Below are 27,347 nucleotides of genomic sequence, written 5' to 3' on the forward strand. Positions count from 1 at the left end.
TATTACACCAAGGCCCATTAAAAATGCTTGGCAGAGTGGAGGGAGGAAGGTGGTGCCTTGTCACCTATCCTTTGGGAATTAAATTTGGTGATGTTTTCATGTCCATGATAATCTTAAAAAACGAGTAGGTCTTTTTTTGGACCAACTGGATGGTGCGTTCTAGGGAAGCACGATGCTTGCAGGGTCAGGCCCGTGCTGTGCCGATGGTGGGATGTGCCTGCCGATCTCCTGCCCTGGCAGGGTTTTATTTTTAATGCAGTTGCTCAAACTGAAGTCTCCCTTTTATTTTTATTTTTATTTTTTTTAATTCACTAGAAAATATTTTCTTTCAAAGGGGCCTGCATGGATCTCGCGTTTAAGACAGGCCACTCCAACCACGCCTGGTGGGACTCGTGCAGAGGGTAAGTGGCTCAGAGAGTGGGCCTGGCCTGGGGTTAAGTCCTATACCCGTTTCCTCTGTGCTGCGTGACTCTGGACCGGCAACTCAACCTCTCTGAGCTGTGGCTCCCTGCTCTCTACATGGCAATGCTAACAATAGTTACCCAACAGCGTTGTCCATAAATATTTCATGAGATGGGGTTTGGAAAGGGCTTCCTTAGCACAGCGCCCGCTATATAGCTAATGTTGTATTATGCTCATGAATACCAGTCAGCCAGCAGAAAGCGTGGGGGTAACCACATCAGTGGGGGGGCTGACGTCACAGCAAGGAAACTGTCAGCGCCTGGGCCAGTCACCGCGTCATGCTCCCTTCCCACCACAAGGAGGCGCAGGCACGAGTTTGATTTATTTTATGAGCAAGAACCCGGAGCGTCCGCTGGGGGGCGCAGGTTTTGCGCCCGCAGCGGGCGGCTCTCCTGGGCGTCTCGGGGTCCACCTTCCTGGAGCCCCAGGAACAGGGTTCTAAAGTCCAGACTCTCATCGGAAGCATCAATAATAAAAATAGCTGTAATTTATTGCTTATCTGCTGGGCTCTGAGTGAAGCTCTGTGTGTGTGTGTGCGTGTGTCTGTGGGTCTGTGTGTGTGTGTGTGTACGTGTGACTGTGTGTCTGTGTGTGTGTTTGTGTGTGTCTGTGCGTGGGTCTGTGTGTGTTTGCGTGTGTCTGTGTGAGTGTGCATGTTTGTGTGTGTCTGTGTGTGTGTGAACACATGTGTGCATGCAAGCACCTGTGGGTACATACATACATATATACAGACACACATCATATGTACACATGCCCATATAATATATTCTAGGTATTTAGTATATTTCAGGGTGGCGTGCACAGCATAAATACGATGAAGAAAAATTGTACAGAGAAGCAGATATTCTCAGGACCAAAATACTTTCTTTACTTTACTCCAGCCCAGGCTGGAGTGCAGTGGCGTGATCACAGCTCACTGCAGCATCAACCTCCTGGGCCCAAGCAATCCTTCCACCGCAGCCTCCTGAGTAGCAGGGACTACAGTCGCGTGCCACTAAGCCTGGCTAATTTATTTATTTACTATTTATTTATTTAGTAGAGACAAGGTCTAGTTTTGTAGCCCAGACTGGTCTTGAACTCCTGGGCTCAAGTGATCCTCCTGCCTCAGCCTCCCAAAGTGTGGCATTACAGGTGTGAGCCAGCACACCCAGCCTTGAGAAATTCTTTTCTCTGAATTATCAGCCTGGGTTAAATAGGTACTCATTGCCAGCTGAGAGGCCTGAACTATCCAGGCAGCTTTCACAATAGTGTTTCTGGTGCAGGAGGAGATTTTTATTGTCCACAGGGCAGAAGTGTGAGACAGGACCCGGTATATACAGGTACTTCATCTGTTGTAAGATAAAAAGCTATTAAATGTAGCTCTGCTATAAGGAAATTCTTTTTCTTGGAGGCTTGAGAAGCCAAGCGGTTATGCTAAGATGCTCTCAGACCATTATCGTGGAGAGCTCAGGCAGCTGAGGAAAACAGACTCTGTGGTCTTGACTATATTTATTTTCTTCTTTGTGTTTGCAAACATGTCCCATGCTTTCTACAAGAGCATGAATTATTATAGTTTAAAGATTCACATTCATCAAATCCAGTCCCAGCTGAGGCAGATACAGGTGAGTGATACATGATGGGGTGCATGCTGAGGTCAGGGAATCCATTCATCAGCACGTTTGTATTCAGATCTCAGTGTGTGTATAGCACTGCGCTTGGTGAAGAGGGGAGACAGCAGGAGGAGCCACAGTCCTGCCATCAAGGGGGAGGAAAGGGATGGAAGGGAAGGGACCTTTAGCATTTATTGTACCCCAGACACAGTTTATACACATGTGACTCCCTTAATATTCACAAAGGACCTCTGAGGAGCTGTTATTATGATCCTCATCCTGCAGAGGAGTAAACTGAAGCCCAGAATGGGAAGCTACTCTGCCAGGTAAGAGCAAAACCTGCACCTCTGGAATCCCTGCCTGCCCTGCTGTGCCAGGCTCGGGCCCACGAAGGATTCATTAACAATGTCAGGCAGGCAGTGTGGACCATGGTAGGGGAAATGCCCCAATGGGAAGGATAAAGGAGTTTTGGCTGTCAGTCACTCATATTTAGGAAACCAAGAAATTGCCTGGACTTTCCCAAAGGCACAGGGAGGTTTGGATGTGTTAAACTGGAGCTCACGCGGTGGCTCACACCTGTTGTCCCAGTGACTGAGCTGGGCTTGAGCCTAGGAGGTCCAGGCTGCAGTGAACCATGGTCTGCCACTGCACTCCAGCCTGGGCAACAGAGTGAGACCCTGTCTCAAAATAAAAATAAAAATAAAAAAAGTGGAGCCCAGCTGGAGGCAGAGACAGGCCCAGCAATGAAGAAGCAGTGAGCTGAGAGGGGTGGAGAGAATGGGGTCCCTGCACACTTGCCAGAATCCCCCAAGGCATTTCCAGTTAATAAGTAAAATGTATTTAAAACGTGAAGACTGGCTGCCAATCCCTCACGCAACTCCCAAACTGGACTTACTTTCATCATCCTCCTGGTGCCGTCAAGCCAGGTGCGTTTGTAACAGCCCTGCTGAAAGACAGCCAATGGCATAAGACTTTTCTTTTTTCACATAAAAACCCACTAAGCTTCCCGCAGACATCAGGCCTTTCACCTGCCTCAGGGCCCGCAGTTCTCCGTGTGTAGACCTACGTTAGCAAACAGCGGCTTATCGGAACTCGGGCCCTCTGACATCAGCCAGGAAGGAGCAGGCTATGCTGCTGGGAACTGCAGGCCTGAAAGGCTGTTTTTCTTACTGAGTGAGCAGTAAGGTCACCCAGATAACCCACTCCTGAGTCACGAGGCCTTTCTGACCTATGACTCTGGAGGGCAGCTCTGTTTATTTCTTCTTTGTGGTGACAATGTGGGTGTTACCTTGGGGAGCCCATTGAAGAAGTTCATTGAGTGAGAAGTCTCGGCCGGGTCTCCGGGGCCGCCGTAACAGACTTGGGGCTGCAGTAACAGACGACTCGGGGCCTGTGACGACAGAAATGTATTTCCTCGCCGTCTGGAAGCTGGGAGGACCTGGTCAAGGTGTGGGCAGGGCTGCTTTCCCCTGAGCCTCTCCACAGCGTCTTCCACCAGGTGCTTCACGTGATCTTCCCTCCGTGTGCTTCTGTGTTCTAATCACCTCTTCTTGTAGGCACACCAGTCATGGGAACTTTTTTAATCACAATCACCTCCTTAAAGATCCTATCTCCAAATACAGTCCCATTCTGAGGTACTGGAGGTTAGGACTTCAACCTACAAATGTGTGGGGGTGCGATTCACCCCTGACTTCGCTGGAAGTGAAGGAGGTGATATTGCTCAATGGTTTCCAATGCTCTGCTCTCCCTACACTGATCGGGGACCGGCCTATGTCAGGCCTTGTGAGGTGCCTGTGCCCACCCACTGTGAGCCAAAGAAGGAGGCTCCCAGAGAAGATGGTCCCAGCCCTCCCCCACTAGCCTGGAACCCAACCTTCGAGCTCAGATCACACTCTGAGGAAAGAGATCCCTAATCCAGGCAGCTCAGACACCTGCTAGGACCCTCCAGACCCCCTCGAGAGTGCACCCCGCGGTCCCGGGAGAGGGCAGCGTCAGCCACACCTCAACAGCGCTCCACCTGCTCAATGGCATGAAACAGTTCCGCATCTGCTGGACCCGGAGGAGGCGTCTTTCTAGGTCACCTACATGCAGGGCACCATGGTGATTTGGAGATACAAGTGCCGCACACAGAGACAGAGCCACGGCCTGCCTTATCCAGCTGCCCCCAGCATTTAAAAAAAAAAAATAGAGTCTCACTCTATTGCCCAGGCTGGAGTGCAGTGGCGCAATCACTGCACACTACAGGCTTGCCCTCCTGGGCTCAGGTGATCCTCCTACTTCAGCCTGCAGAGTAGCCGGGACTACAGACGTGCATCACCACGCCCAGCCAATTAAAAACAATTTCTTCGTCAAGACAGGGTCTCAATACAATGTCCAGGCTGGTTTCAAACTCCTGGCCTCAAGCAGTCCTCCTGCCTCGGCCTCCCAAAGTCCTGGGATTACAGGTGTGAGCCACTGTGCTGGGCCCCTGTCAATTTTGGAAGGATCCAGTTGTGTTTCCTCATTCATTTAACACATATTTGTAGAAAGCAAATCCGTGCCAGGCATAGATGCTTGGGATTCATTAGCCAACGAAACAGACAACAACCTGTGACCTCATGGAGCCTCCATCCCTATCGGGAGGGGTACAGCAGGGGCTTCACCCAGACAGACTTCCTGTGAAAACGCCCACTGGGTCCCGGGGAACTGGGAATCCCCGGCCGCTTCTGCACAGGGCTCCTGGGTGGTTTCCTGTTTCGGCTCCACAGCCGAGGGAAGTTTCTGCTGTTTGCGCCTCTGCACTCTAAGTGGAGACGTGCACACTCGCCAGCAGGGATTTTTCTGGTTAAGGAAAGTCCTGCGTCCTTGGGCGCACTTTCGCAAGTGTGAAAAAGCCAGTTCAAATGTGACTTCCCGTGAGAAACCCTGCCTGGCCTCCCGCCCTCCCCGGCACTCTCAGCATGAATCATGTCGCGTCGTCACTATTGTCTTGCTCGTCTGTGCCTGTCGCATTCCCTGAGTTCCTCCCGGAGGTCTTGGCCTTGTGCATCTTTGGACCTGGTGGCCACCGCAGAGAATGTGCTTAATGATTATTTGCTGGATTGAATGAAACACCCTCAGGTCTAAGTGGGCCATGCCCCTCTGCCTGCAGCCTGGTGGCCGTTAGGGTCAGGGCTCCCATGCTTTCTGATACCCGGGAGGATGGGTCTCTGACCATGGGATTTTGAAATAGCAATGAGCCTGAATAACATTTTGAGATATTGGCAACAACGAAAGTGTGGAATGAAACTTCCCGTTATTTCTGCTGGCTAACACTAAGTGGTTGCCATCTGTGTTCATAACACAAGGAACTGCTCAGTTTCAACGAGAGGTGAATGAAAACAGATGTCATTGTTTTCCCATGTCAGTTCATGGGCCCTCTGGCTTGTATTCTCAGGTCGCTCGAGGGTCCACTTGTGCTCCATTTAGAACCTCCGGACTCTACCGCTCATCCCCCAAGTTAGCCTGTCACCTTTCAACCCCCGGGGGCTCAGGTGTCAGAGCCTTCGCGTTGCACATTAGCCTTGGTGTAAGTCAGGTGCCCTCAGCTCCTGCCCCTCTCCCTGAGTGACGTCCTCTCTACAGACAGAACTGGGCACTTTCTCCTGCTCCCCAGTGGACCAAAGGCACGAAAGCCCTCAGCAAGCAGGGAGTGACAGGCACAGACCACAGCAACCACCTGCAGCCGAAGCAGACTTTGCGCTCTCCCAGGGGCCCTCCTTGGTGACTTTGGGGGGGCCTCAATGCCAGGGTTTGCATCTTTTCTTTTTTTTTTTTTTGAGAGGGAGTCTCGCTCTGTCCCCCAGGCTGGAGTGGCGTGATCTGGGCTCACTGCAAGCTCCGCCTCCCGGGTTCACGCCATTCTCCTGCCTCAGCCTCCCGAGTAGCTGGGACTACAGGCACCCACGACCACGCCCTGCTAATTTTTTTTGTATTTTTAGTAGAGACGGGGTTTCACCGTGTTAGCCAGGATGGTCTCGATCTCCTGACCTCATGATCCACCCGTCTCAGCCTCCCAAAGTGCTGGGATTACAGGCGTGAGCCACCGCGCCCGGCTGCATCTTTCCTTTTTCTCCTTTTTCCCAACCACTGCTGTGCTTTCTGGCTTTCCGCCTTCCTTCTTTGCTTCCTCTCCCATCACTCCACAGGCGAGGAGGCTCTGTCCAAGCTCCTGTCCTGGCCCGCTCAGCCCAGCCTTCAGGTTCTCAGCCCAACACGAGGGTCTCCTTGGGTAGTCAGCTCCATCATTTCAAGTTATTAATCAACGGATTTCTCCTGAATGCACCCAGAACTCTCCTCAGGGTTAGTTTTGATGAATACAATTTTCTCCATCTTTTTACAATAGGGTCAATGGTTCTTTGAAGAATCTTGCTTCTTTGGGACTTTTTTCCCACGGATGTGCCCTCTTTGGGGGCAAAGACACGATCCATATCTATCACTATCTCCTCCTTTTCTGCAATCACTGGACACCTGTTCATTTGGGGCAACCTAGGGCAGCCCAGAGTCCCTGTGGGGTCCTTATCTCATCGGGACGCTGGGTGGGACACAAGTAGTTTATGACAAATGGGTTTTTCTGACAAATGCAAGCAGGAGTAATCATTAGGGAATTGATCAATGTAATTCGCTGCACTGAGTCATACAGGCATCTCAATAGACACCCAAAAAAGCATTTGGCGAATTTGAATATTGTTGATGAAACTCCTAGCAATCCAGGCTCAGAATGCCGCATTCCTAACTTGGTAAGGGTGGCTACAGAAACTCGCAGAGATTAAGACATATAACAGCGAAATCTAAGAGAACAGGGGTGCCTGCCATTACTGCTTCTCTCCAACCTTGTAATGTGGATCCTTGTCAATGTAGTAAAGTCAGAAAAATGGGCATGAATACTAAAGTGAACAAAACCAAAATTGTCACCATTCCAGATGATGTGACAATATGCCTAGAAAATCCAAGACATCAAATGAAAACCTAATCTGAGAGCTTGGTGACGTGATTGGATACAAGATTGCCATACAAGAATCAATGGCTCTCACATCCGTTAGGATGGCTATTATCAAACAAAAAAAATTAACAAGTGTTGGTGAGGAGGGGCAGAAATCAGAACGCTGTGTGCTGTTTGTGTGAATGTAAAACAGTGTGGCCTCTATGGAAAACACTGTGGTGGCTCCTCAGAAAATTAAGTCTAGAATCACCCTAGGACCCGGCAATTCCACTTCTGGGTATGTATCTAAAAGAATTGAAAGCAGGGACTTGAAGAGAGATTTATACAATCGTGTTCATGGCAGCATTATTCACCTTAGCTGAAAGGTGGATGCAACTCAAGTGTTCATCAACAGATGGATGGATAAAGAAAACGTGATATATGCTTACATCAGAATATGATTCAGCCTCCAAAAAGAGGGAAATCCTGACATATTCTACAACAGGATGAGCCTTGAGGATGTTATGTGAAGTGAAATAAGCCAATCGTGAAAGGACAAACATTATATGAATCCACTTGTATGAGGCCCCTAGAGTCATCAAATTCTTAGAAAGTAGAATGGGGGGGGTGCCAGGGGCTGGGGGAGGGGAAATGAGGAGTCAGTGTTTTGTGGGTACAGAGTTTCTGTTTGGGAGGAAAATAAAGTTCTGGAGATGGATGGTGGTGATGGTTACACAACAATGTGAATGTATTTAATGCTATGTAATCATTTTTAAATGGTAAATTTGACATTATATGTATTTTACCACAATACAAAAATCAATGATTTTGCAAAAACCATTTTTGTTTTGAGACAGGCTCTTGCTCTGTCGCCCAGACTGAAGTGCAGTGGAGCGATCACCATCACGGTTCGCTGCAGCTTCAAACTCCTGAGCTCAAGTGATCCTCCCTGCTCAGCCTCCCAGGTAGCTGGGACTACTGGCACATGCCACCACCCCTGGCTAAAAATCACTCATTTTTAATGAGAAAATGAAGCGGGAAAGGAAGCTACTCACAACAGCAACAAGATCCATACTATAACCAAGAATGAAACCAGAATACAGAGTTTTCGTGATTAGAACAGGCAAATAAAAGAACAAAGCCGAGTGGAGAGTCCAGAATTCTCAGCCACTCCACTTCTAAGAATCCACCCTGTTTTTAAAAAGTGGACATGTGCACAAAGGTATACGTACAAAGAGGCTCAGAAAAAACATTTGCAAGGGCAAAAACATTGAGACCAATGTGAGTTTTTATCAACAGGAGAATGGTTAAATGAATAATGTTACATCACATTTGCAGTGTTTTATTTAGAAAGGAAGCATTGCTGTGAGTTCTGACATGGAATGATCTCGGTGGTATATTGAAAAGCAAGTTCTAATAGAATTCCTCAAGCATAAACAAAAACTATATGTTGATATATTTATGGATAGAGGTAATTGCATAGAAAAATGCCTGGAAAGATACGTGTCAAACCATTATTGTGGTTAGTTCTGGGGGCCATTTCCTTTAGAAATTTTCTATGAGAATGGCCGGGTGCGTTGGCTCACGCCTGTAATCCAGCACTTTGGGAGGCTGAGGCGGGTGGATCACAAGGTCAGGAGATCGAGCCCATCCTGGCTAACACGGTGAAACCCCATCTCTACTAAAAATACAAAAAATTAGCCGGGTGTGGTGGCGGGTGCCTGTGGTCCCAGCTACTCAGGAGGCTGAGGCAGGAGAATGGCGTGAACCCGGGAGGTGGAGCTTACAGTGAGCCGAGATCGTGCCACTGCACTCCAGCCTGGGCGACAGAGCCAGACTCCATCTAAAAAAAAAAAAAAAAAAGAAATTTTCTATGAGAATGTATTCATGTAGTACTTGTCAATTATTTTCTTTTTAAATAAAATAGTAAGACACAGGCTTCTTAGTGCTGTGACAAGCTGGCCTTGTCTCTGTCTCCAGCAGGGGAGGTATGGTTGGTGGCTCAGGGTTTCAGATGGCGCCACACCATGGTGTTTGCTCCAGCCCATCTCCTTGGGATCAGTGTTAGTGTGGAGGATGTGAGGGGCCATAGCTGTGACCTCCCGGGTGGGCTTCCAGAAGAGGAGGTCCGGCGGGACCGCTTGGGGCAGGACCAGAGATTCCACTGCCTGGAAAGGAAGGCACGGGATTCTGCCAAACCAGTCAGTTACTTTGGGTGCCTAATAACCATTTAGCACAGTCGTCCTTGACTTTGATGTTGGCTGCACATTGGAATCACCTGGGAGGGATAAACACTACTGATGTCTGGCCTGCACATGGAGATTCTCATTTATTTGCTCCAAGAGTGGCCCTGGCATTGGAATTCTTAAAAGTCCCCTGGGCGATGCTCTAAGGACCACTCTCCTGAACCCCAGGGTGCTATCCAGTATGTCGATTGCAACTTTTGCAATTGATATTTGAAACCAAATAAGAGAATTGTAAAGAATATTTGACCTAACTGGTTTCTGCTCATCATTCTGTCCCACTGAGATCTTTCCGTTCTGATCCGTTTTGCCATCCAGTGCATTTGGGCTAGGACAGCCGTGCTTTCTGTAGGGACGTCTTTCCCAGGTCTATATATCCATAAGGAGACGCGTCTCTGGGTTTCCTAGAAACCCAGAGTTTCTAGACTGGAAGCCTCACCCGACTGGAACCCAGACTGGAAGCCTCACCCGAGCCAACCTTCCTTTTAGTTGTGTCCTTGAAGGAAGAAATGGCTTCTGTGTGACTAAACATATCTTCCCCCCATTGATAAAAAACCAAGGCCTGGGAATACCATCCAGCAAAATAAAAAGAAACAAACTACTAATAGGAGCATGCTCCAACATGAACCGTGAAAACATCGTGCTCAGCAAAAGAAGCCAGACACCAGAGACCATGTATTGTATGAGTCCATAATAGGAAGTGTCCAGAAAAGGCAAATCCATAGAGAGAGAAAGTGGATCAGAGGTTGACTGGGGCTAGGGTGGAACAGAGAATAACTGCAAAAGGACACAGGGCTCTTTTTCAGTGACTGGAAAGTTCTAGAACTGGATTGTGGTAATGCTGCACAACTCGGAATTAACTAGAAATTATTGAATCACACTGGAAATAGTGAAAAGAGTGAGTCCTGTGGTATATAGGACTCACTCTTTTCACCTTCACTTGAAAAGGATGAGTCCTATGGGCTCCTGGCCTCCCCAGGGCTGTGCAATGCCCAGGAATGGCAGATGCGAAACCTGTGATGCTTGTTCTCCGGAGGGAGGCTGAGGCGCCCCACTTGCTGGCTCCGGCTGCTTCCTGGCTGTTTCCAAGAAGAAAGAGTATGCCCTGAGAGGAAGCGGGGCTCCACGCTAAAACAGCCATATGATTGGCTAGAACAGGGGAAAACTCTCAAACTATTTTTCATGGAGTGACCAGAAGGGAGAGAGCTGTTCAATTCCTGCTGAAAACTGACTCCCTGCCCTCCCTCCTCCCTTTCATCCTCCCTTCCATCCTCCCTTCCATCGTCTTCTCCCTGCTCTTCTCTATCCTCCCCTCCCTCCTTCCTTTCACCCTCCCCTCCGTCCTCCCTTCCATCCTGTTCTCCCTCCTCTTCTCCATCCTCTCCTCCCTCCTCCCTTTCACCCTCCCCTCCATCCTCCTTTCCATCCTCTTCTCTCTTCTCTTCTCCATCCTCCCCTCCCTCCTACCTTCCACCCTCCCCTTCCTCCTCCCTCCAACCCTGCCCTCTCTCTTTCCTTCCATCCTGCCCTCTCTCCTCCCTCCCACCCTACCCTCTGTGCTCTCTTCCACCCTCCTCCCTTCCACCCTACTCTCCCCCTTCCTCTCTTCCACCCTCTCCTCCCTCCTCCCCTCCACCCTCCCCTCTCCTCCCTTCCATCCTCCCCTCCCTCCTCCCTCCTCCCCTTCATTCTCCCCTCCTTCGTCCCTTCCACCCTCTCCTCCCTCCTCTCTTCCATCCTCTCCCCCGCCATCTCCCTTCTCCCCTGCATCCTCTCTTCTGTCCTCCCCTCCCTCTTCCCCTCCCACCTTTCCCCCATCTCTCCTGCGTCCTCCCTTCCCTCCCCCTCCCTGCTGGCTGGAGGAATGTGCTGGGCATGACTCCTGCTGGACCTTGTGCTGGAAGGTGGTAGAAGCGGGGAGCAAAACCAACTTGGCCCCGCCTTCAGAGCTCGCAGCTCGCTGGGGGAGAGACAGATTAACCTCATGATGACCCACATCCAAGCCTGAGTTGAACACATATGGTGTCTGAAGGATGAGCCTGCCATGTAACCCGGGGTGTAATTTACAGCGAGGTCCTTGAAACGCTCTTGGCCAAGGGGATACTGAGGTGGAGACTTGCAAGGCAAGAGGCGCCCCCAGGTGAGGAGAGAAGAGGAGAGTGGGCAGCATGGCAGCAGAAAAGCCCTAGGCCACTCAGTGGCAGGAGAGGGGTGCAGGGCTGGGTGCGGAGAGGGCAGGGGAGAAGGGAGTGGAGGAATGAGGGGGGAGTCTGGCCCCTCCCCAAGCAATCTGCTGGCCTTTTCCTCTTCCACCAAAGGCAGCCCCCAGAGAAACACACTCCAAGTAAAAACAGTGGCTGCTGCAGGGACAGCCTCAAGACAGCCCATTCCCCATCCCGCCTGCGGGTCAGAGACGACCAATCTGCCGTTGGTGGGTCTTGTCCTCAGACACGGGAAGTCGTTGCTGAGGTGTGGCCTGGGGTCAGCCCTGACCTCATTTAGGTCAACTATGGGCTAGGAGCAGCTCGTGCCTCTGAGCTGAGTGACCGGGGACCTTAGATCCAGGGGGGCAATGTCGCCCCTCCCAGGGCTCTGGGGTGGACTTGGGGTCGTGGCTGCATTTAGGGTGTAGGGATCCAGGCCAGAGAGCTTGGGCTAAGCACTGGTTCCGATGAGCTGGAGAAGAGCCTGGGAAAGTTTCTGGCCGGGGGACTGGATAGGGGCCTGCTTGGGAACTGCCCCCTGAAAAACCCCGCTGGCCCTTGATTTCGAGACAAGCAGGTGTTCTGAGAACTTCCTCCTCCCGCGGCCGCCCCTCCTCCAGGCCCTCTATTTATAGCGCTTCCTCTCTTGAGCTCCGCGAGAAAAGTACCCTTGAAACACACAGAAGAGAAAAATTCTGAAAAATGTCAAACCACGGGTCCTTTCCCCTCTCTTCTGTTAAGATCTAGGTTTGTACTATTCCTGGTTGACCCCAAAGGAGACAAGGTCAAATGGGGCATCCTTGGGTTATCACAGTGGCGTTCAGAAGGTGCTGGCTGAGTCCTGGCTCCTCTCTGCAGCCTGTCTGGGACTAACTCAAGGGGCAGGGAACAGGAGACCCTTTTCCACCAAGAAAAGATGGGGCCACGAAGGTCTAGCCTGATCTAGCACGTGAGTTTGGAGAGATCAACAGCAAAGATGGTGAGACGGGAGTTGGAAAATATCAGACTCTGAGTTGGAAGCCTGATGCCATGTTCTAGTTCAAGCTTTGTTTGGGATATCACTTCTGTCTCTGAGTATATTTCCCTCTCTGTAAACCAAAAGAGTTGGACTAAACCCGTGTTTTACAAACTTTTAAAACACAGAGCACACACAACGGAAACAGAAGTCTTACGAAACAGTATTTGTCCTTATTCCGATGCATTTTCTTTTCTGTTCTGTTTCCTTTTCTCTTCTATCTCATTTTTCAAAAATTCTGATCATGGCCCACTAAAATGATCTTGAAACCCACTATAAATTGTTAAAGTAGTAAATTTTATGTATATTTGATCACAATTAAAACAATTTTTTTTTCTTGAGACAGGGTCCTGCTCTGCCACCCAGGCTGGAGGGCAGTGGCAGTCATGGCTCACTGCAGCCTCTGTCTCCCAGGCTCAAGCAATCTCCCAGCCTCAGCCTCCCGAGTAGCTAGGATTACAGGCATGCACCACCACACCCAGCCAATTTTTAAATTATTTGTAGAGATGGGGTCTCACTATGTTGCCCAGCTGGTCTCAAACTCCTGAGCTCAAGGGATCCTCCTGCTTTGGCCTCCCAAAGTGCTGGGATTACAGGCAGGAGCCACCTTGCCTGGCACAAAACAGTGTTGTTTTTTTTTTTTTTTTTAAACCAACTAATTGTGGATTTTAAGCCAATGGTTGAAAAATACTGGACTACACATATTTAAGTTCTCCTCCAATTATTTTTAAAAATCTAATTGTTCAATCACAGAGGAAAAGTGCCTCTTTGACAAAACATTGATAATTTTAAATTATATTTTCAGTTTTTTAAAAAATCAAGTTTTAAAATGTTTTCTTTTAAAAAAATCAACCGAGGACAGTTTCAACTGAAGCTAAACCGAAATACCCCGTGGCCCAGCATCCCCCAGTCTGGGTACATCCTATAGAAAATGAGTATGCAAGTTCACCAAATGACGTGTACAGAAATGTTCACAGCAGCACCGTTGTAATAGCCCTGCATGAAACACAACTCAGATGTTTATCAAAAGGAGAATAACTGGAATCCCAACACTTCAGGAGGCTGAAGCCGGTGGATTGCCTGAGCTCAGAAGTTTGAGACCTGCCTGGCCAACATGGCGTAACCCTGTCTCTACCAAAAATTACAAAATTAGCCAGGCATAGTGGCATGCACCTGTGGTCCCAGCTACTTGAGGGGCTGAGGCGAGAGAATCACTTGAGCCTTCGAGGTCAAGGCTGCAGTGAGCCATGTTTATGCCACTGTGCTCCAGCCTGGGTGATGGAGCGAGAGCCTGTCCCAAAAAAAAAAAGAGCATGAATGTATAAGTGTTGGTACAGCCAAACAAATGAATAGTATATAACAACGAGAGTGAATGAACTACAACTGTTAGCAATGTAGATGAGTTCCACCTGTTGGGCTCAGCGCCTGATACCCCAAAACATAGCACCTTGGCAACTGATAAAACAAAGAAACAAGATGATCACAAGACCCTTCCCGCACCCTTCTATGTGACAGCTGGCGATAAAGGAATCCTCTGACCTACTTCACCAGAAAACAGATCATAAGATCCTCCTTCCAGGACCAGGCATGGTGGCTCACGCCTCTGATCCTGTAAGCACTTTGGGAGGCCAAGGCAGGAGGACTTGAGGTCAGGAGTTAGAAACCAGCTTGGCCAACATGGTGAAAACCCATCTCTACTAAAAATACAAAAATTAGCCGGGCATGGTGGTGCACACCTGTCATCCCAGCTACTCAGGAGGCTGAGGCAGGAGAATCGCTTGAGCCCAGAGGTTGCAGTGAGCTGAGATTGTGCCACTGCACTCCAGCCTGGGCAACAGAGTGAGACTCCATCTCAAAAAGAAAAAAAAAGGAAATTGAAGAAACCTAAAGAAACAGAGAGACCTGTGATTTTTCTGTGCTTAGGTTAGATGAAGAGTGGATGGTTTTGGAGAAATAAGATTGGAGGACGAAAAGGGTCTGATTGAATGGGGAAACCCTGGGGGACTTAGCAAGTCCTGTTTGCTCAGGCTCCTCGCTGTGACCCTGGTGCCTTCAGAGGTAAGGATGTTCCTTTCTTCTGGGTGTGTGGAGGGGACCTTTCAAACGAGGTCTACAAGCTGCTTCCGGGGCAGGGAGGGGCATGGTGGGGGTAGGAGTGCCCTTCTTCTCCTCGTGTTTTCTTAAATGCCAAGATGCCATGTTTTGGGATAGCGTGGCCTGAACCCCATCATACTAAATGGGAGCTGACCCCTGCAATGGGAACTGTAGAAAGAAGGGTGTCTGCATTCACCCAGTGCACACTCTGGGTGCTGGCAACTGAGTCAGGCACTGGGGAAGGACGGCACCTCCGTCCTGCTGGAAGAGCTTGGCCCTAACGAAGTCTGACCGGGTGAAGAGACTCTCATCTAATGTTACCGACTTTGCACCTTTCGGGCTCTGAAGCCATCTGCACAGTAGGATCACAGGTCGGGGATGGTCAGGAAGGGGGATTGTGCTGAACCCAGGGATCTCCCCAGAAGTTGCTTTTCTGACTAAACAGCTCTTTGGGGCATTTTCTTGTGAAATTTCTGCAACTGCTTGAACCACTCCTTTGGCATTTCCCTCCCGATCTTGGTTCGCTGACGTAAGGGACAAGTGTCTTGTCCCCACGCCCTGAAGTGAGGGTGGTTTTATTTCTCTTGAATTATCATCTAGTGGTCAGCAGGGTGGCTTAAACATAAAAGGTGCTTAAATCACAATTTTTGACTAAAGGAGAGAAAGAAGAAATAATTCAATTAAATTGCAACTTCCTCTTGAAGGAAGAGTGCAGGGGAAAAAACACCGTTGGTTTGAGATATTTGAGGGTTGTCTTACGTCACAGCATGTTGCATAGAAGTGGAAGGTGCCCACGTCTGCTTTTTCCTAAAGAGCGTTTGCTGCGGAGGTCTGAGGCTGATCACTGGGTTGCAGTGACCTTGGTGGCTACCTGAGTGACCGCAGTGACTCAGCCCACCTCTCTGGGTCTCGGCATCCTCACCTGCAACCTGGCCGGATTAGACGGGAGCCTCGATCGGGTTCCTCTATGTGGTGACTCTGTGAGGCCAGGGGAAGACATAAGGGTGGTTTCTCATCCCCAGCTGTCGTCCTCACGTTGAGTGCCATGTGGTTCCCAGTGACTTTGGGGTTTCTCAACTTTCCCCTCAACTTGTAAGCTCCTTGCAGGCCATGGGTGTGCCTTCACACCCCCTCCCCAGTGGCCAGCACAGGGAGCTAAGCAGATGCTTGATGTGTCCTGTGGGAAGAAGTCTCTGGGAAGACAGGCTGTGGAGGGCAGGTTTGGAACAGTAACTACCACTGGCCTTGCATTCAGCAATCGTTCAGCATGCACCCGCCAGGCTGACCCCTGTGGAGGCCTTAGGAGTTGAAGATGATTGAGACTTTGCCACTTCCCTAAACAGCTCCCAGTCTGACAGACACTAGTCATTTATAGTGTACACTAATATAGAGACATCTGGGGACTAGAAAGGGAGCACCAAAATGAGATGCAGGGTGTGGGGCAGCCAAGGAAGACTGCCTGGAGGAGGGCTGAGTCTTGGGTGAGAAGCAGTTAAGCAGAGTTGATGAGGACTCACAGGGAGGGGAAAATGCATTCAGGACAGAGAGAACAGCATATCCCAGGTCATGGAATTCGGATCCTGTCCTAAAGACCCTCAAAGGATTTTAGGTAGCGAATAACACAATCAGCTGTGCCTTTAGCAAACTCATTCTGCAATCCTCAGCGGGATGTAGAATATAAACTGGATTGGAGAATTAAGATTGGAGACGAGGAAGCGAGAAGCTCTGGCTGTCCTGGAGAGAGACGGTGAGGCCTGGGCTGAGGCCACAGCCACGAGAATGCAGCAGAGGTGATGAATGAGGATCCAAAATTGGGGTGATGGCGGGCGGGGGGGCAGGCATGGCACGTGAGGAAGAGCAAGGTGGGGCAGGCAGGATGACCTTGGGTAGGTGCTGTGTGGGGATCCACACGAGTTTGGAGCTGGAGAGGACACATTCGTAGTGTGGTCCACACTGCTTGGTTTTCCAGTGCTGCTCCCAGCACATGGCAGGATTCCACCTTTTTTTTGAGAAGGAGTCTTGCTTTGTCACCCAGGCTGGAGTGCAGTGGCACCATCTCGGCTCACTGCAACCTCCACCTCCCAGGTTCAAGCGATTCTCCTGCCTCAGCCTCCTGAGTAGCTGGGAGTACAGGCATGCACCACCAAGCCTGGCTAATTTTTGTATTTTTAGTAGAGACGGGGTTTCACCATGTTGGCCAGGCTGGTCTCGAACTCCTGGCCTCAGGTGATCCACTCGCCTCAGCCTCCCAAAGCGCTAGGATTATAGGCGTGAGCCACTGCGCCCCTCCAGGATTCCACCTCTTGAAGTTAGGTGTGGCCACGTGACTTGTGTTGTTCAAGGAAATATGAGAGAAAGTGACAAGGAACCTCTGGGTGGGAGAGTAACGGTCTGGCACGCCATTCCCTGTGCTCTCCCTCCCTCTGTGTCAGCAGCTGGAGGGGTTGGGCAGATCGTCTCATCCTCAAGCTGGACCTCTGGGAAACCTCCCTGGCTACCTGGGACCCGGGAGAGCCTCCTCCTGTGTGTTCTTTGGCACCCTGTAATCCTAACACTTTGGGAGGCTGAGGCAGAAGGATTGCTTGAATCCAGGAGCTCGAGACTAGCCTGGGCAACATAGCGAGAGTTTATCTCAGCCACAGTTGCACCGTCCGCAGCCCCTGCTCTACCCGTCCGCAGGAACAGTGGCCCAAAGTCTCTGTGTCCTTCAGATCTGGGAGAGCCTATACCTTGGCCACCTCCCCACTCCAGCCCCAGCTTCGACCGCCTTGTAACTGAACCCACCTGGAGACCTGTATCTCCACGCAGTTGGCCTTGGACAAATCACTTAACTTCTCTAAGCCTCATTTTACTCATCTGTGAAAGGGGGATAATGATGCCTCTTTGCGGATAAAGTGAGGTGTAAATAAGTAAAGCTAGGAGTGTCTGACACAGAGGAGGTCCCCAATCATGGGTGCCATTGTTGTCACTTTTCTTGCCATTGGTTTCCTGACCTGAGTGAACAGGAAGCCACTGTGCTCTATTGACCCTTGTCTAGGGCCAGGTGGAAGAGGACAGATGGACTAAGATGAAGGGGGCTGATGAAGCACCTGGAGGAGGAACCAGGGTAGTCAGTGGGTCAGGAAGTCACAAGTCAGGCTCAGGGTGAGGAGTGCGGGGATGGAAGGCCACTGCATCTGAAGCCGAGGGGGTTTCAGGCAGCTGAGGCTCCAATCAAGTCTGATGGATAAGCTGGGAGGCTTTGGAAACATCCCATGCCTCAGTGTCCCCAGTTAGAAGGCAAAATGGTTAGACTAGATCGAGGGTCCTTCACCTTTTCTTGAGCCACAACCCTCTTGGCTGAAGCCTGTGGACCTCTTCCCAGAGTCCTGGTTTTTAAATGCATAAAGCGAAACACCTAAGATGACAAGAAACCTTTCATATTAAAATACAGCGATCAAAATGTTTAAAAGTACTTTTTTTTTGAGATGGGGGGTCTCTCCCTGTCACCCAGGCTGGAATGCAGTGGTACAGTCACAGCTCACTGTAGCCTTGACCTCCCAAGCTCAAGTGATCCTCCCACCTCAGCCTCCAGAGTAGCTGGGACTACAGGCATGCATCACCATACCTGACTAATTTTTTAATTTTTGTAGAGACAAACTCTTGCTATGTTGCCCAGGCTAGTCTCGAACTCCTGGATTCAAGCAATCCTTCTGCCTCAGCCTCCCAAAGTGTTGGGATTACAGGCGCGAGCTACCACGCCTGGTCAAAGAAAAGCAGATTTTTTAATATAATGTCCTACACACTTCTTCATTCACTACAGACATGTCTAATAGTGACTGTAATTTCAAGGTAGTGATGAGCATAAATAATGCCTTAAGGTACCTGTGTCACCTGCATTGGGTGACAAAAAGACCTGCTGTGGTTTCTTAACAGCACCCGAGTCTCAGGCACTCTCCCCGTACTGTGGCTGGCCATCCATGTCCATAACTGAAACATCGCATTTCAGCTGCAGCCTAATGGAAACAAAGATGGCACCATTTTCCCATCCAGCCTCACAGTGCCCCTGAATTCTGGCCCCCACCACGGGCTGGATAATCTCTCCCACCCCAGCAGACGATTTATATAGGAGCCTGCTGCCATTTCTACCCCATGGAACTCAGTTGGCTGAAATGAAATGTCTCTGCCCAAGAAACAATTAGACAATAACCCAAGACGATGTGATATTTGGTGCGTGGCCTCAGCGAGAAACACAGAAGGAAGGACCCGCAAGAGTGGTGGGGGGATTCGCGGAGCTTGGGGCAGGGCCTGGTTCTGTCAGGTTGGCTGGGCCTGTGGGGGCTGCAGCTCCCGCTTAGACAAGGTCCCTGATGGGCAGCAGAGACGATAACTTGGCATGGGGCGGGGCAGACCCCAGACCCTCCTGTGTGTGGGATTCCCCCGCGTACCCCTCTATCACTTGTACACAGTCAGCTTAGAGCCCGTGGCTGAGCCCAGCTGTGGCTCCGTAAATGCTTATTGAGTGAATCAGGAATAAACCCCGTGTAGGTGGTATTCTATAATTTCTTGCCCTTTCTTGGGGGCCTTCTGGGTCTCTTTTTTTTTTTAACATTTAATCCTAAATGTCTTGAGGACGTCCAGGACGTTTCTCCTGGGGCTTGTGGTCTGTGGACAAGTCAGTCACCTTTGGAAACTGCCTCAGCTCTTCCTTCTGGGGGTGGCGGGAGGAGAAGTTTATGGTAAAGGTGTATGATAAGATAGGACCTTTTCATCTAAGTTATCTCCAGCAGGCCTGGAGTTTTGGGGGCATATTTGAAGGCCCGATTTACATGTGGGGAAAATGGGGTCCCATAGCCTCCGTCAATGGGAGGCCAGGTAGGGGAGTGTGTTGACCACATTCTAGACTGGGGGAAGCTGGGACACGGTGGACTGGGGGCAGCTGTTCCCCTGGGCTGGAGAGCTGGCTGCTGACTGGGGTGGGCTTCACGCTGCGTTCACAGGCAGCCTCAGAAAGAACAGGCCCACTTACCGTGTCAGTGACAACAATGACGTAGTGAGGGCCGCATAGTCTTAATCAAAGGAGCTGCTTGATGCCTCATTTATTAGCCAGTGATGTGGCAGCGAAAACCATTCTTGCCCTTTGAAATGAGAGGAGAAAAAGAGCGGTGGTCCGGTGGCCTCAGCCCCCAGCCTTTCCCTGCTGGGGAGTGGTGGGTTTGACCTGCAATCCCACTGCCCAGCGCCTGCTAACTGCTGCTCTGGGAGCGCTGCCTGTCTGGGCTGCAGATGCACCTTTCAGGCCCCATTAAGGCACCTTACCTGGGTCACAAAACCCAGGAAACCCAGGGCCAGGGCCGTCTCCCCTCCACCTTCACACACGGAGCTGACAGTGTCTGGGTCCCCAGGGGGCATTTCTTGCTTTCCCTGGCTCACTGCCCCAGTGCGGGGAGAATGGTGGCTGCTTTTGAATTTCCTGACTCTGGTGGCTTCACTGTCACATCTATGGTCTGAATCCCAGCCTGAGGGGTGGGCAGGGAAATGGAGCTGAAAGGAAATTGGCCTCCTGGGGTGACTTTCCTCCTCCTGTCTTCTCTAGGGGATGGTGGGGGACTCGTGGCTGTGCACAGGCATCCTGTGGCGGGGAGATCACCTTGACTGATACCCTGGGTGTTTTTTTCTGTCTGTCTGTCTCTCTCTTTTTTTTTTTTTCAGCAGGGGTGTAAAGGGAGGAAGAGTGCCGAGTGTCGAGTCTTGTGCCATGAACAGATTCCATTTCTGCAGAGGAGAACGTGCAGGGGACACCCTTCGAGGCTTTGGAGCCACCTAGGAAGGAGGCTGGCTGCTGCACAGGCCTCCGCTGGCTTCCTTGCACATGTCCTTGGTGGGTGAGGTGAGTGGGCCAGGGGGTCTTCCCAGGGCATGGGAAAGGTGCTTGGGCTCCAAGAAAAGGGCTCAGATTGCAGCTGCTCTGCCCCCATGGCCTGGTGGGCCACAGCTCACTCTGCTTCCACCCGTCATTGGTGTAGAGCACTCCCTAACCTACGCGGGGCGTGGAGCGCGCCCTAACCTACGTGGACGCCCCAGGATCCTGGCAACTGCTGTCAGGCCAGAAGGAGCAGAGGCCAGCGTCAGCCTTCAGCCACCGAAAGGACCAGACCAGCTTTGCTGGGTCACCCCCTGGGGGGGAATTTTAGAAAACTTCTGGAAGCGCTTTTGATAATTCTTGCCCCTTCATGACTGCACTGATCGATCATCTCTGAGCAGAGGCATTTCTTGCACGCTGCAGTCAGCGCTGTGAGCCTCAAGAAGGCAAAGGCCCTTGTGAGAAGGAAATGCATTAAGAGGGTGACTTCAGATGAAGGCACGAATGACCGATGTTAGGCCCTTTCCTGAGCGCCTATGGGATGGGGGAAGGGTGGGGTGCTTGTGCTTGTGGGGAGAGACTGCGTGGGGGTGGAGATGCAGAACACGGGGCGCAGAGGAGCTCACCTTTGGGCAGGTGTGGGGCCACAGCCCGCGCAGCGCAGTCTGGGAGCTGTCAGTGCCCTGTGTCCTCATATCTTCACCGACATCAATGAGCAAAGGAATGGGACGGACCAGCAGGAGGACAGGCAGCTAGAACTAAGGTGTGAGGCTCAGCGGCTTGGCCTCTCTCGATGACTCCTGCTTTGGGTCTACGTGGCTGTCCAACCCTGCTGACCCCCCCAGACTCACAGCAGTGGTGACAGCACCTGCCACCCCCTCCTTGGGGTATGGATGTGACTTTTTTGCAGCTTCCAGCAGGGCCAAGCATCCTGGGCACTTGTTTTGTGCCAAATACCAAGAAAAGGAAGAAGATGTGGCCAGCCCCTCAAGGGCTAAGGGTTTGCTGAGCTGCAGAGGCGTGAAGGAGGCCTGTGAGTCACTGCGGAGGCTCAGTGCCCACCAAGTGCCAAGCAAGCGCCAAGGGTGGAGGGGCTCACAAATGCTGCTGAGCCTGGGAGGCTTCAGAGAGGAGGTAGCCCTTAGCTGGGCCTCGAGGCTAGTGCGGTGTCCTGGCCGCAAAGGGGGCACGAGGCACCCCAGCTGAGGCAGGGAACAACAGCACGCAGTGAACCCTGAGGCTGGAATTCCTGAGGGCCAGGCAGAGCCGAGGCGGGGGGAGATGTGCCATGAGGAAGAGGCCCCTGAAAAATCAGGAAGGGGGGCCCATTGCCAAGGGTAGGGGGTGCGTCAGGAGCCAGTCCCATCCCTTTGCCCTGTGAAGCCTCAACAAATTAAAAAATGAACACACAACTTTCCAAAGGCACCAGATAGCGGCTCCGAGACTGGTCAAGTCAGTTCTAGAAGGTGAGGGGACCTGTGGTTAGCACCACCTGAACTACCCTAGGTCGGCTCAGGCCTCAGGCCCCTTCCCCACAACCCCCCACATTGCTCGGCCACCAAGTTGTTCAGGAAAGGAAGGGAGGAGGAAGAGGAACCTTCTCTCGTGGTTGGGAGCTGGTGAAACTCATGAGAGGGCCTTGGAGCCTGTGTGCTCTTCCAAAGAGCAGTCACTTCAGTGCGGGCTGGTTGGCCTGCCCCACCCCTGGGGCTTCCGGGTCACATCTCCACAGAGTGAGTTTGAGCGAGTGTGTGGGAGGTGTCAGTGTGTGTGAGTGAATACGTGTGACTGGGGGTGCAAGTGTGTGAGTGCAAGTGTGTGTGCACGTTTGAATACGCGTGTGTTTGTGTGTAGAGAAAGTGGGTGTGTGAGTGTGCATGTATGTGAGCGAATGTGTGTGTGTGAGTGGGTGTGTGTATGCTGTGTATATATGTGTGCATATTTGTGAATAAGTGTGTGTCGTGTGTGCATATGTGGGGTGTGTGTATGGAGTGTGTGTGCCTGGGTGTGAGTGTATGAGTATATAGTGTGTGCACACCTGTGGATGGGTGTGTGTAGTGCGTGTGCACGTGTGTGAGTGGGTATGTGTGAATGAGTGGGTGTGTGTGTGCGTGAGTATGTGTGTGAGTGTGGGCCGGTGCAAATGTTATGTATGAAAGCGAGTGCAGGTGTGTGAGTATGCACATGTGAGTGTATGAGTGGGTGTGCAAGTGTGTGAGGGCATGTGAGTGGGGTGTGAGTGGGGGTGTGCACGTGTGAGTGCTGTGTGTGCAAGTGTGTGAATGCGTATGTATGCACATGTGTGAATGTGTGCATATGTGTATGGGTGAGGGAATGTGTGCATGTGCGAGTGGGTGTGGGTGCTATTAAAGAAAACTGGAGCCGACAGCAGTTGGAGCGGCGGACGCGGATCTTGCTCAGGAACTCTTGCAATTGGAGAAAAGGCCTCAGGACAGAACGGGGCTCCATTCCCAAAAGGACGAGGAAAATAGGGTTCATCCCCAACGAGGAGGGTTGGGGGATGGGAAATTACTGAAAGGAAACATGGGGGTTCTTGTTAAGATGACCTAAGCCGATTTCTGCTGAAAGCAGCCAGGGTGATCTGATGCCGAGGGTGGGGGTGAGGAATTTGACCAGATAAGAGGGGTGACCAGAGATCAAGGCTGGGTGGTTCCGTATGGATTCCCAAAGTTGGGAAAGCCCAAAGAAGGCTTAGGGAAGCCTTACTAAAGTTTGGTCAAAAAGAATGTCGTGGGTTTTTACATATTTCTTACTGTATTGCCGTTTTATCAGGGCCAGATTCAAAGAAGGCAAAGCCTCAACAGCTCTAGCCGCAGCTTTGCTTTAGCGATGTTTCCCCTGCACGTCCTCTCTTCTCAAACAGGTCCTAACACTCTACCGCAGGCAGTAGGAGACCATGCTTTTGCATCTTCCAAATATAACCAGTAGCTGGCACAGCACTTGGGGAATTCCTGATAAAGTTAAAAATATGTATAAATTCAATTTTCAGAGTGCATGACTATCTCTACCTCTGTCAATATATCATCTCTATCTTCACCTATCTATATCTGTCTATCCACCCACCCATCTATCTCTCTATTCTATCCATTATCTAATCTATCACCTCTATATCCATCTGACATATCTATCTATCTATCTATCTATCTATCTATCTATGGATTCATCCATCCTCTATCCCTCTATTCGTCTATCCATTATGTAATTTATCATCTCTATATCCCTCTATCATCTATCTACTTATCATCTATCTATCCAATCTCTCTCTCTATCCATCCATCCTCTATCCCTCTATTCATCTATTATCTCTATATCCATCTATCTATCAGTCACCTGGCATCTCTATCTATCATCCCTATCATCTCTATATCTAAGTAATCTGTCATATCTGTCTACCTGCCTATCTAAGCTAGCATCTTTGTCTCTATCTATTCATCCATCTATGCATCCATCCATCCACCCACCCATCTACCTATCCTGAGGTTCAAAGGACTTTCTGGTGCTCCTCTCTCTGCCTTTCAGCCTTGCTTCCCTTCCTTTCCATTTGAACAGAAGCTCCTCTATTTGCAGAGACGAGACAGAGATGTCTATACCTGGGTTGACATGAGGCACAATCTACAGCAGGATCCCTATCAGCCAGCCGCAGATTGTTCAGGAGGGGACAGCTATGTCCTGAATCAAGGGAGGTTTAAGGGCTCATGGACCTGGTGCCCTTCAAGTCAGCATCTGACTGCAGAAGTCAGCCATTTACAACCTGGATCTTGGTGCTGGCTGCATGAGCTGCAATGGTCCTTGGGTGAGCTGTGCACCCTCTGTACACTTTGGTGCCTATGTGTGCACCACCTAGACCATCACGTGGCCCCAGTCTGCTGTGCACAGAGCACTGCGTAGACCCACTCCCACTCTTCTGTTTGTCACAGTGTGGAAATTAAGGCTTAAAGGATGATCAGAATGCAGCTGAGAGAAATGGAGGTGGGTAAAAAGAAGGGAAGGCTAAGTTACTTAGCAGACTGGGAAAAATGCATTTGAAATAGGAAAATATGTACACGTTTTCAACAAACAACCCAATAGAAAAAGGGGCATACTATTTGTACGGGCATACAGAAAGATTACTGCATGGCCAATAAACATGTGACAAGGTGCCCAGCATCAGTAGTGATCAGGGATCTACCTGTTAAAACCACAACCCACCAAAACAGCTAACCTGAAAAAGATGACAACACCAAGTGGTGGTGAGGAAGAGGAGCCAGGGGAGCACCCCCACACTGCTGGAACGATTAAGAACAGCTACTTTGACCAACTGTTTGCCAGGACCTACTAAAAGTAGAAACACACAGAGCCTGTGACCCAGCAATTCCACTCCTGGCTGTATGCTCAGCAACATGTAGGTGTGTTTCACCAAACACACAAAGAACACGAAGAGCGGGACTGTGTGTAATTATCCCGAATGGCAGCAACTGCACCACGCAGCAACAGTAGAACGGATAAATAAATGGTGGTGCACTGTACTCTTCTAGTTACCATGGCTGTGTAAAGCATATCTTTTTCAGGAAGCTTTTTGTTGAAGTGTAACATACTGTTCTTGTTACTGTGGCTGTGTAACAAATTACCCCAAAACAGCAACTGGAAACATAGTTTTATCATGTTTGTGAATTCTGTGTGTCAGGATATTGAAGAGGACACAGTAGGAATGGTTTTTCTCTGCTCCCTGATCTTGGAGGTCTCTGCTGAAAAGGATCAACAGCTGGGGGTTAATCCAGGAGACGGTCATACCAGAGGGCATTTGAGAACGAAACAGAAGCAGAAAAGAGGCCCGAGATCGCGAGATCTGGCAAGAAGAGGTAGAACCGGGTGGGAAGAGAGAGCACAGCCGAGATGCCCGTCTACTTGCCGTACTGGCCATGGTTGGAGGCGGGTGTTCTTTTTAGGAATGGCCGCGATGGGTTGGATTTACAGAGAGAGAGAAGTCTCAGTTCCGAAGGCTGAGTTCTGAATATGGATTGGTTATTTGCATTGAAATGTGATCCCCAAGGTTGGGTCATCAGGGCGGCTCTGTCATGAACGGTTTGGTGCCCTGTCCATGGTGTTGAGTCACTTCTTATTCAGATAGGCAAGATCTGGTTGTTTAAAGAGCCTGGCACCTCCTTCCTCTCTCTCTCATTCCCACTCTCGCCGTGTGACCGCCTGCTCCCACTTCACTTTCCACCAGGAGTCAAAGCTCCCTGAGGCCTCCCCAGAAGCCAAGCAGATGCAGGCGCCGTGCTTGCACAGCCTGCAGAACCTGAGCCAGTTAAACTCTTCCTTATAAATTACCCAGCCTCAGACATTTCTTTATAGGAAAACAGACTAACCCAGGGCAATGGGAGAAGGCACCTTGCCAAGGATCTGCACCCACACACACCCACACCTCACTTTCCTCATCTGTAAAAGGAAAGTATCATATCTGCACAAGGGAGTATGGTATTTGCCACGTGGAATGTTTGTGGGGATTCCATGGAGCAACATGTGTGTCAATTACTTAACACTAAAGAACTCATTTAAAATGGAAACAGATTGTGGCTGCTGATATTTGTGAGGGATGCTAGACCAACTCACGTCACTGGGGATATCAGTGCATCTTTTCTTGTTACTGGGGTTAGAAGGTGTGAACACTCAGGCCACTCCCTGAACCCAGGAGCTGCGGTTCTCAGACTGTGTGGTCTGGGGACCAGCAGCAGCAGCGACTCCGGACCCTGCCCAGACCTGCTGAGTCCGCCCCACTAGGGTGGGGCCTGCACTGTTTTACCAGCCTTTCAAGGGACCTTTGGAAAATCCTAGTGCCCAAGTCTGAGAACCACTGGCCAAGATGAGTTCAGTCAGCATCTCTAGGAGAGGGACTCAGGCACAGGTTATTTATTTATTTTTTTCATTTAATTCATCTTTTTATTATACGTTAAGTTCTAGGGTACATGTGCACAATGTGCAGGTTTGTTACATAGGTATACATGTGCCATGTTGGTGTGCTGCACCTGTTAACTGGTAATTTACATTAGGTATTTCTCCTAATGCTATCCCTCCCCAGCCCTCCACCCCATGACAGGCCCCATGGTGTGATGTTCCCCACCCTGTGTCCAAGTGTTCTCATTGTTCAATTCCCACCTATGAGTGAGAACATGCGGTGTTTGGTTTTCTGTCCTTGTGATAGTCTGCTCAGATTGATGGTTTTCAGCTTCATCCATGTCCCTACAAAGGACATGAACTCATCCCTTTTTATGGCTGCATAGTATTCCGTGGTGTATATGTGCCACATTTTCTTAATCCAGTCTATCATTGATGGACATTTGGATTGGTTCCAAGTCTTTGCTATTGTGAATAGTGCCACAATAAACATACGTGTGCATGTGTCTTTATAGCGGCATGATTTATAATCCTTTGGGTATATACCCAGTAATGGAATGGCTGGGTCAAATGGTACTTCTAGTTCTAGATCCTTGAGGAATCACCACAGTGTCTTCCACAATGGTTGAACTAGTTTACAGTCCCACCAACAGTGTAAAAGTGTTCCTATTTCTCCACATCCTCTCCAGCACCTGTTGTTTCCTGACTTTTTAATGATCGCCATTCTAACTGGTGTGAGATGGTATCTCATTGAGATTTTGATTTGTATTTCTCTGATAGCCAGTGATGATGAGCATTTTTTCATGTGTCTGTTGCCTGCACAAATGTCTTCTTTTGAGAAGTGTCTGTCCATATCCTTCACCCACTTTTTGATGGGGTTGTTTGATTTTTTTCTTGTAAATTTGTTTAAGTTCTTTGTAGATTCTGGATATTAGCCCTTTGTCAAAAGGGTAGATTGTAAAAATTTTCTCCCATTCTGTAGGTTGCTTGTTCACTCTGATGGTAGTTTCTTTTGCTCTACAGAAGCTCTTTAGTTTAATTAGATCCCCTTTGTCAATTTTGGC

At 50.0% G+C, this 27,347-nt stretch overlaps 1 long non-coding RNA gene across 1 annotated transcript; it reads left to right on the top strand.

The window, feature by feature from the left end:
- Positions 1-11,854: 11,854 nt before the first annotated feature.
- Positions 11,855-25,955, top strand: LOC134732634 (uncharacterized). The gene is made up of 3 exons (XR_010115976.1): positions 11,855-14,510; positions 20,241-20,415; positions 23,977-25,955. It is a non-coding gene; the product is annotated as an uncharacterized lncRNA (long non-coding RNA).
- The last annotated feature ends 1,392 nt before the right edge of the window (positions 25,956-27,347 follow it).

Source organism: Symphalangus syndactylus, chromosome 15 (assembly GCF_028878055.3).
Source record: "Symphalangus syndactylus isolate Jambi chromosome 15, NHGRI_mSymSyn1-v2.1_pri, whole genome shotgun sequence".
NCBI classification, from domain to species: domain Eukaryota; kingdom Metazoa; phylum Chordata; class Mammalia; order Primates; family Hylobatidae; genus Symphalangus; species Symphalangus syndactylus.